Source organism: Nematolebias whitei, chromosome 2 (genome assembly GCF_014905685.2).
Source record: "Nematolebias whitei isolate Nwh7 chromosome 2, NemWhi1, whole genome shotgun sequence".
NCBI classification, from domain to species: domain Eukaryota; kingdom Metazoa; phylum Chordata; class Actinopteri; order Cyprinodontiformes; family Rivulidae; genus Nematolebias; species Nematolebias whitei.
Genome location: NC_056499.1, coordinates 19,320,338 through 19,327,502, shown reverse-complemented (window position 1 = coordinate 19,327,502; position 7,165 = coordinate 19,320,338). Strand labels below are relative to the sequence as shown.

At 38.4% G+C, this 7,165-nt stretch overlaps 1 protein-coding gene across 1 annotated transcript in view; it reads left to right on the top strand.

The window, feature by feature from the left end:
* Positions 1–7,165, top strand: part of ush2a (Usher syndrome 2A (autosomal recessive, mild)) — a 113,310-nt gene that overhangs the window by 88,607 nt on the left and 17,538 nt on the right. The gene's annotated exons all lie outside the window — the stretch shown is intronic.

Below are 7,165 nucleotides of genomic sequence, written 5' to 3'. Positions count from 1 at the left end.
ATATATATATATATATATATATATACACACTAATATAAATTACTGCTTACTACTTGTATGTACTACTATTCCTACTTCGCGGTTTTTCACTTATAGCGGGACTTCAAGGTACGGATCCATCATGATAAACCACTACTGTATTCTAGTAACACGTTTCCAGATGTAAATCATAAAGTGAAACTTAGCCAAAAATGATGCCATGATTTCAACTGATCTACTCTATTTTTTTTTTTTTTATGTCTTGCACAGCTTTGCATGACTTGCAGGGAGTGGTGGAAACCTTCTTCCTCACAGTGGAATCTCCACAGTCAAGTCACAAAATGGCTTATAGACCTGAGACAACATCAACAGTCATAAGGGACCTTTGGCCCACCACCACATATCGGGTGTCATTACAGGTGTTCAACGGAGCACATAATACAACTAAAACAACAATTAATGTCACCACAGCTGACGGGGGTAAGGGACTTTTAGATTGTATGTTTTACCTTATTAAAGTTTAAAACTTGTGAAAATATTCTGTGAGATAGAGTAATAATGTGTGAAATGTGTTTATAAAATTTTTTGTATGATGCATCTTGGCATTCAGTCCCGGTTAACATCATTTCCTTCACATGAGATGTTAAGCACATCATGTACTCAGGCATGAAATCAATACAGTGTGTGTGTGAAGTACACTCAAGGTGTTGTAAAATGGTTGATGGCACCATGCGCTGATAAACGCAGACAAACTGCACTTACATTAATATTATTACACACAAGCCAAGTTCTACCTGTCAAACATTATGGTAAATACAGCTGGTCACCATTTTATTCAGTATGGAAGTAAAACTGTAGAAGTGCACTTCGTTATATTAGTTATTGTACAGTCACGCACAAAACTCCACTACAAATCAGAGTTAGACAGTGGAGCAGTGGTTAGAGCTCTCGCCTCTCAGCAAGAAGGTCGCAGGATCGCTTCCCGGCCTTAGGTTATTCTAGTTGGAGTTTGCCCACTCTCCTCGTGCACTCATGGGTTTTCTCCGGGTACTGCAGTCTCCTCCCACAGACAAAAAAACATGCATTTAAGGTTATTGGTACATCTAAATTTTCTCGGGATAGTGGTTGTTTGTCTCGTTTATCCCTGTGGCCCCGTGATGAGCTTGCAACTTGCCCAGGGTGTACCCCATCTCCCGTCATGAGGAGAAGCAAGTAAAGAAAATTTATATTAATTTTTTTAGTATTTACCTTTATTTGATCAAGCTATCCAGCCGTCATCTCTACTTTTCTTTCATCTTTATCTTTCAACTCCGTTTCATAGTGTACTTTCTAACAACTCTTTGTAATCAGAGCCACTTTCTGAACTGTGTTGCTGTATTTCTGTCTTCACCTCCATCTCTGCACAACCTTTTTTTGTTTTGTTTTCTGTTCTCAAAGTTCTCTCTGTGTAATCATATGTCAGAAGCTTCTTTTATTCTCTTTAATCTGAGCTGTATAATAAAAAGTGCATTAAAAACATTAGAAAATCATTAGGTGCTAAAGGCAAAGCATGGCTCGTTTAACTGAGAGGGCTCTTGAGGTAATTTCATTATTTTACAGCTGTAAAAGTGCACACACACACATACACACACACACATCATTGCGAATATGTTTCTACTAATGCAACTCAACCTTACCAACCGTCCTAACATGGCCTGCAATCTATAGGGCAATGCTAACATCAGGACTAATTGGAAAGAAAAATGCACGTCTGTGTCTGTGTGTGGAGTAAGGTGCTCAGTGTTCAGCATGCATTGATAATGCCATCCTGCAGTAAATTAAATGTAGAGCGGTAGGTTGAGTTTAGTTAAGTGCATTGGCAGCAAATGAATTGGGTTAACTTCTTGTCGCCGAGTCCATTTTCACTCGGAATAATAGATGAAGTTGGTCTAATTATCTTTCTCACACCCTCCATCCTCCCACCTTATTAACGTCTGTGTTGAAACTTCTTGTCTTTTACTTTTTTCAACACAGCTTTTTTTTTCCAAACACTACTATAGACTTTTCTATCTGCTTTTCTTTGATTTTATTTTTGATCACAGTTTGTTTATATAATTTTGTACTTTTAGATATTTTGTTTTTCACTCATGCATGCATGTCATGTGATGAGAAAGAAAGATTCATTGTCATTTCTGGGAAAGCTAAAAACAAGAGGATGAGCTTCTCTGCCAGGATCTATTTTTCTTAGTGAAAATGCACTCAGCTAAGGGGAGTTAACCCAATTCATTTGCAGTTGTGCACTCACCTAAACCCAGCGCTGTGCTCTACATTTCATTTACTGCAAGATTGAATTATCAATGCAACACTGCTCACACACACAGATACTAAGGTTATCTCCCCTTTTCACCAACATACAGTCTTGAACAGAATTAGTGGAAATTTGAATTTCAAACACAGCAATTTTTACAACTTTAAACATGGATGTAAATGCATCTGTTGGGTGCAAGCTGAGTATTTTAACAAAATGTTTAAAGATAAGTAACACTATAGCCCAGTGTCTGTGCTTATGTTGTCATTCTGCATCAAGCACTATGATTGACGGCCAAAGAGAATACTACTACTGGACAAATGGGAAAAAAAATAAATAAATAAAAGCAGTATACCAATGTCCTCTGTCGCTGAGAGATTCGAATAATGAATGTTTGAAGCTTTCAAGATGAGTGTTTTTCTGGACTGGAATTAAACAGGGAGTGCAAGTAAACCTTAATGTTTTTGGTGCAAGCTATTCAAGTGGGAAGACGTTACACTGGGTATGTTTACATGGACATAAGTAACCGGATCAAATGGCCGGTCGGAATAAAAGTGTGTCATGTAAACACTCTGGTCGGGTTATTTTTTGTGTATTCGGCGCGATCCGATATAATCTGTGATCAGAACGAAACGGGTGGTTTACGCCGATCCGTAACCCGATCAGTGCGCATGTAAACGCTTGATCTGTTCGTTTTTATCTGATCGTGAAAAACTGACCTGACTGCGCATGTGCGACTTTGCCATTTCCGCCTGGCTAATGCTAATAATATTAGCATGTCAGGGAAGCAAAACTGGTCGGTGAGCGACACAACATTTTTACTAGAAACTTTGAAAGAGCTCAAAATGATCTGTATCACCTGTAGCTCAGTCAGGGAGTGCAGTAACGTCTCCACCATCATTAAAACCTGTCGCGGGTCCATTTTGGGTGCTCAGATTTGTTTACATTCACCCCGGAAGTGGAACTTCTTCTTCTGTGGTTTTTTTAAGGAGAGTTTACCACTCTGCGCATGTCAGTACTGCTGTTCAGAACAAAGCCCGTTGCATGTAAATGCTCGTCATGAACAGATTGTGCCCATGTAAACAACACATTTGAATTATTCAAACAGAACACATTTCAATCCGGTCAAAGAATTCTGCGCATGTAAACATAGCTACTGTGTATAAGAACAGAGGTGGGTTTGACGGATGCTGGCAAATGGGAACAATTTTATCCACAACCAGGTACAATGGCAGAGCCAGTGGTGGCCTTGACTACCATAGATTAATCTTTGGCCACCCCAGTTATTTGAGGAAACTATACTTTTAAGCAGTACAAAAATTTGAAATCCTAGTTTTCTCAAATAATAGAAGGACAACAAGTGAAATCTTTACTTAGGAAAATAAAAACATTTGGATCATGTTCTGTGGACAAAGAAAGCAGTTCAGTATTAAAATTATAAAACTGATAGATTATTGTGGCACGGTGGCTCATTTAGTAGGTGTTGCTTCTTGACGAGAAGGTTGCCAGATCAAATCCCGGCAGGGGACCTTTCTGGGTAGAGTTTGCATGTTCTCTCCGTGCATGCGTGGGTTTTCTTGAGATACTCCGGTTTCCTCCCACAGACCAAAAACATGCATATTAGGCTGACTGGTAACTCTAAATTGTCCCTAGGTGTGATTGATAGAGTCAATGGTTGTTTGTCTTGTTTATCTCGATGTGTCCCTATGATAGACTGGAGACATGTCCAGGGTGTCCCCCACCTCTCGTACAGTGATAGCTGGATTTGGTCAACAGTACCCCTGTGATAAAAAAAAAAAAAAAAAAAAAAGAAGCAAATTAAAGATAATGGATGGATGATGGTTGCTAAGTTGGCTTTATAAAATTCTAATTGGTATTGCTTGTATAAAGATATAAAGGTTTGGGTAGTTCATTAAATTTTAATACTTTATTCAACCAAAGGAGTTTAGTTTTTTGTTTGTTTAGCTATGAGGATTTTTAAAAATCCCAGTTTTAATGGGGTTATAAAAATATAAATGCTCGACCACTCATGAAAAAAAATTTCATGCAAGCTATGCCAAACATTTGAATACAAATAGGTTTTTTTGTTTTAATTGTTCTTTTATATTTGCTAAAAAGTGAAGAAGAAAAAAAATTGTTTTAGCGGATTTTATCTTCAAGAAGTTTCTTGGTCTTATTTTGTTTCTTTGAAATAATTATTTTACTTTGTCATCGGTCACGTTTTTTTTTTTTCCACTTTCAGAGCCAGAAGGGATGTCCGCTCCAGAAGTGGTTCCAGTGAACAGCAGCACGGCCCGCGTGCTCTGGTTTCCTCCTCTTTGGCCCAACGGAGCAGTCACTGCTTACAACATCTATGTTGACAATCATTTTCATGGCAGTGTGGACAACACCTCTGGCTCATACCTGCTGAGGGATCTACTCCCTTTTACAGTCTACAAAATACAAGTACACACACAGTCAAACAGCTCAGACATAAAGACATGTGTATTATGTTTTAGGCAGGACTTAATTTGTAAATAACCGATCGATGCCGGAACACAGATAGCGGGCGGGCCAGGTCCTCCCCCTGAAAATTAATAAAGTAGATGCGATTTCCTGCATTTTGGTGTATTTTAATGGGTTGTTAAACATCTATGTTTACTTACATTTATAAACATTCTGCTTCTGTTAGCCCCCCCCCCCACACACACACACACACACACACACACACTTGATGGAACTGTCAAGTAAGTTGGGCTCTGTCCCTGCTCCTTGTTGTCTGACTCCACATGTGAAACCTCCATACTCCTGCCCTGCTGCTGCCTGTGGGCTCCTGCCTGTGACGACTGCCTGCACTTCACTCTTTTAGGGGGCGGAGATTTCTTTAAGGGTAGACGCAAAAATGTTTCACTTGAAGAGGCATATCATATGCTGTTGTGTTAAAATTAGTATTCATGTAATTATTTTCAGTTTACAGTATAAGTTTTATTCAGTCAAGGCAGTCCTATTTGTCCATATTCCTGAGAGTTGCTGGATCCTAGCAAACAGTTACCGGAAGCACCCTGTCAAAATAAGAGAGTTCCCAGATTATGTTATAGTTGGATCTGGCTCAAATTAAGCTCTGGTTTTAGGTCATTTATGCTGAAACGTGTGTTTCAGGTGGAGGTGTGTACAGTCTATGCGTGTATTCAGAGCGATGTTACCAAGACAACCACTGTAGAAGACCTTCCAGCTGAATTTGCAATTCCACTTGCACAAGTTGTCAGTTCAAGGTAATACAAATGTACTGCGTGTTTTTACATTTTCATTTTTAGACCTATTGCCGCATTTTATAATTATGTCATAATCGAGGATGTATGTTGTCATTCTTTTTGTTCTAGAGGTCATCTAATAATTCATGTTGCTCAAATAAATTGGGTTTGTCTAACTGTGTTTTATAAAATTCATGTGAAAACTTTTATAGTGAGTACACAAGAAAATATTTTCTAATGGCTTTTTTGAGAGTCAAATTAGAGTATGTTTTGTCGAAAAGCCTCCAAACAATCTGTGTACAAAATGTTGAACTTTATTTTTGCAGTCAGTTAATTTTCTATTTATTTTTTCACATTTACATGCTAAGTTAATCTTATAGTCAATCATTCTGGTTTGTGGCTTCTTCTTTTTTTGTTGGTGTTTGAAAAGAAAATTCTAACTCTGTGTGTTGAAACACAGATCTATTAGCTGCCCAAGATGGCAGTAATAAAAAGTAAAAACATAATTAATACTGAAGAAGTCTTTCAGATGAAAGACGTAACGTTTCTACTTTTGTTTGTTTGTTTGTTTGTTTGTTTTACTTTTTGAATGTCCAGAGGTCCAGACTTAACTTTTTTAGATAATCAATACTGTAACGTACTGAAGGATATGAAAATGGAAAACGTGTGTGCAATTGTGTGAAAGCAGTGTGATAAAAACACTTACCCCCACACCTATCACTTTTTCTGTTTTTCTTTCTGCCTTGCCACCTTTCCTCTTTCAGGGTGGTGAGATTAAATTGGTCCCATCCGGGCAAACCCAGTGGGATCATGCTGGGCTACGAGGTTGTAAGACGGACCCTCAGATCATGCACCGATGGGTCAGCAGGGGTAAAATCCTCTTCAGGGAAGACTTCAGAACGAGCAGGTTCTTTAAGGTTTAAATGTTCCTACCTGCAGTGTCCAGTGAGTTACAGCATGTGTGGAACATCCTGCTTTCATCCTGACAAACAGGTGATTGTTTTCTTCTCAGCAACTTCTTCTACTTTACAGGTGCTGGTCATAAAATTAAAATATCATGAAAAAGTTAATTTATTTCAGTAATTCCAATCAAAAAGTGAAACTTGTATATTATATTCATTCATACACACAGACTGATACATTTCAAATGGTTATTTATTTTAATGTTGATGATTATAACTGACAACTAATGAAAATCCCAAATTCAGTATCTCAGAAAATTAGTACATTACTTAAGACCAATTAAGAAAATGGATTTTATAAATGTTGGCCAACTGAAAAGTATGAACATGAAAAGTATGTACAGCATTCAATACTTAGTTGTTGCTCCTTTTGCCTGGATTACTGCAGCAATGCGGCGTGGCATGGAGTCAATCAGTCTGTGTCACTGCTCAGGTGTTATGAGAGCCCAGGTTGCTCTGATAGTGGCCTTCAGCTCTTCTGAATACTCTTCACAATACTACCATAGATTTTCTATGGGGCCTAATGTCAGGTGAGTTTGGTGGCCAATTAAGAACAGGTCCTTAAACCAGATACTGGTAACTTTGGCACTGTGCAGGTACCAAGTCCTGTTGGAAAACAAAATCTGCATCTCCATAAAGTTGGTCAGCAGAAGGAAGCATGAAGTGCTCTAAAACTTTCTGGTAGATAGCTGTGTTGACCTCGGACC